At 38.1% G+C, this 2,973-nt stretch overlaps 1 long non-coding RNA gene across 1 annotated transcript; it reads left to right on the plus strand.

The window, feature by feature from the left end:
* Positions 1 to 970: 970 nt before the first annotated feature.
* LOC146716610 (uncharacterized) lies at positions 971 to 1,939 on the plus strand. The gene is made up of 2 exons (XR_014919193.1): positions 971 to 1,471; positions 1,633 to 1,939. It is a non-coding gene; the product is annotated as an uncharacterized LOC146716610 (long non-coding RNA).
* The last annotated feature ends 1,034 nt before the right edge of the window (positions 1,940 to 2,973 follow it).

The following is a 2,973-nucleotide window of genomic DNA, read 5'->3' on the forward strand; positions in this document are numbered from 1 at the left end:
AAAATTGGATAAAAACTGACTTCAGCATAATATAAAATAATGTGTTGTCACTATGTATGCATTGGTCAACTTTCAGATCTATGAAGTTCAGCTCCCCCAGCTGTGTCTCCCTTCTGTGGCCCATTCCCTCATTACTACCCTGTGTATTTAAGCCCTGTGTTTTCCCACGCTTGGTGTCGCGTCGTACCCTCAGACCCTGCCTGTGTGTTCCTGCTTGGTTTCATGGTTTGGTTTCTGTTTTTGTTTCATGCCAGCAATAAAAGCTGTGGTTTTAGTTACATTTCGTCTCGGAGTCCTGCATTTGGATCCACATTTCCACCTGCCCGCACTCAGAGCCCTGACATCATTTTCCCGATACCTGATTTTTAGCACTATGTATGCATTGGTCAACTTTCAGATCTATGAAGTTCAGCTCAGTTATCTATGTTTTCATTTTTAGTTTCCATTTACATTTAGATGCACGGCCGATTCTCTGATGTGTGATCTGTTTCTACCTGTGCTGATGCTAGCAGGACTAAAGCTGATCAAGCAGCAGTAAATATGTGAAGCAAGGCTGAAGGATACACTCATAAAATGAACAGAATCATAAGAATATAACAGCACGAGCACTGCAAATGCAACTAAAACATGTTGACATCAAATGGTATGTTATTTGAAATCTATATGAAATAATGACACATCTATGTTTTCCAATTTATTTTATTTATTAATTTTATTTTTTCCACAGTTGTGTAAATCAGTCTGTCTGTGGACTGCCAGCCAACACATCCACAACACCAACAACTCAGACAGCACAAAGCCTTTTAAGTTGGCGAGGCGTGATAGCAAATGCAGCGCAGGTACATCCATCTCACCTGCAGCAGCATCGCAGACCACGCCCCCCCTCCACACCACTCTTTCCTCATAGTTGCTCGCCATCGTTGCGCTCAGAGGGTAGAAGGTCCCGATTGAAGTGCACAGGTAACTTCCCTTCACATTTCACGACAATGATCCTGTTAGTGAGAAGCCTGCCTTCATACTGGCAGCTGGGTTTCCTGGCTCCCTGATGCTTTAGCTTACATTTAATTATGCGAAACGTTGCGGTACTATACGTCATGCCGCTATTTTCATCGTACCTCCCATCACCTCTACAAATGGATTTGACCTTTGCTGGAATGCTGAGGATGAATGTGTTGGTTTCCTTACAACTGTTGTCAAGTTTGTAGATATTCCTATTTGATATTTCTGTGTTACACAGCTTTTCAGTCATCTTAGCATCTACATGCTGTCTTCTAAACTTTTCATAAGGTGTTTCTTCAGGTCGGTGCTCGCTTGGTTGAAAATTGTTCACTTTGGAAAATCCGGAAGCAAAGAGCAGCACGAGCATCATGCAGACAAACAGTGTCTTCATCGTCTCCTGGAGAAGAAAACACATGGACGTTTTTCCACATTAAGAATTTGGCAGATACATCCTTTTGGATCCTGAAGCTCAGTAAGTCGTCTTTGTGAGCTGCAAACACACACGACAAGAGGACTGATAGACCTTTTTCTTTAAATGAAAGAAGTCGTTTTATTTATAGTTTTCTTTTTTATTTATTTCTAATCATATATATTACTTTGTTCTCTGTTTATTTTTTATTTTTCAACTGTTAGGACGATTTCTAAATATCCTGAACAAGCCTGATCTGGACGGCTCCTGGAAGCAGATTCAGGCGTGATGATGTCATTTTCAACTGGAAAAAGAAGCTTTGAAAAGCTGAAGTAGTTTAAATGTTTAGATATTTAACCTTGTTGTATTACTTTATATTTTATATTCATCGTATTAAGACATCAAGATATTTGTTTTTGCCTTAAAATTTTGTGTTTTCATTTATACTTTTTGTTATTCTTTTTTTTAATTTTGTCATTTTGCCTTTTTTACTTGATGTGATTTGGATAAATATATATTTATATCTACAGATATATTGAGAGAGTTTTTCTCTGGGTTTCACAAGCCCATTTTATAGATAAAAGTCCAGGTCATAATAGATCCGGTTCATTAAGAACAAAGTTTAAATCCGATTTAATATAAAAGCCTTTCTGCACTCAGTTATTCTTTCCTGTCACATGTTTCAGTGTGCTCTGTAGTAACAATGACACACTGCAAAATAAAAATAATAAGACACTCACCTTTTTTTCCTTTACTAATGATGATGATTAACCTGCAGTGGTTCAGGTATAAGTTGGTTGTCTGGAACAGCAGGTGATGAAGATGTGGTGAAGGGTCTGTGGTTCATGTATATAGTGGGTTCATTACATAACTGGATAGGCAACATCTGACAGTCAGTTTAAATAAGATCTTGTTGTATTTGAACACAAATCAGCAAAAACAGGTCTCTCACCGTGCAAATATACAGCTTACGTAAGTTTAGTGTGCTCACCGAATGCAGTGTTTAGTGTAGCAGCAGAATTATGACAGTTTATGGAGATGTTCAACGTGAGCCTGCTGCCCAGCTTTAAAAGGAAAATCATTTTAAATGATACATAATAAGTTCTTAGCAAAAGAGGAATGCAGACGGAGATGAGCAGAGATCTCTTCTGCAGTTCAGATGCTGCTGTGAGTTCTAGTTCACTTCTGTCACAGAGGAACAAAGTGTGTTTGGATCTGGACACTTTGATTTTTATACTTCTGATCAGCACCACCTCAAATAATCCTTTGCATCCACACCTACATCACTGGCCCACCACTTCTAGGAAACTTTAACACTTCCCTGCTTGTGACTCAGAAAGATAATGCAAATATGATGACCACTGACCACAAGAACCTGCATGTAGATGCAGCCTGTTTTTCCACATCTGGCTTTAGAAAAAAAATTAATGCACAAACAAATAGATTTAAAATAAAAAGATGTGTTGGTATATTTTGACCTTTCAAATAAACTATTAACACTTCTTTTTTCCCCTTTTTAAATATAATTTTTGGCAAATAAAGTGAGTGTTTTGACCATTTGCAGT

The sequence above is a fragment of the Copadichromis virginalis genome, linkage group LG3 (genome assembly GCF_057382275.1).
Source record: "Copadichromis virginalis isolate Kocher_CV1m ecotype Utaka linkage group LG3, C_Virginalis_male_GT1.1, whole genome shotgun sequence".
Classification (NCBI taxonomy): Eukaryota; Metazoa; Chordata; class Actinopteri; order Cichliformes; family Cichlidae; genus Copadichromis; species Copadichromis virginalis.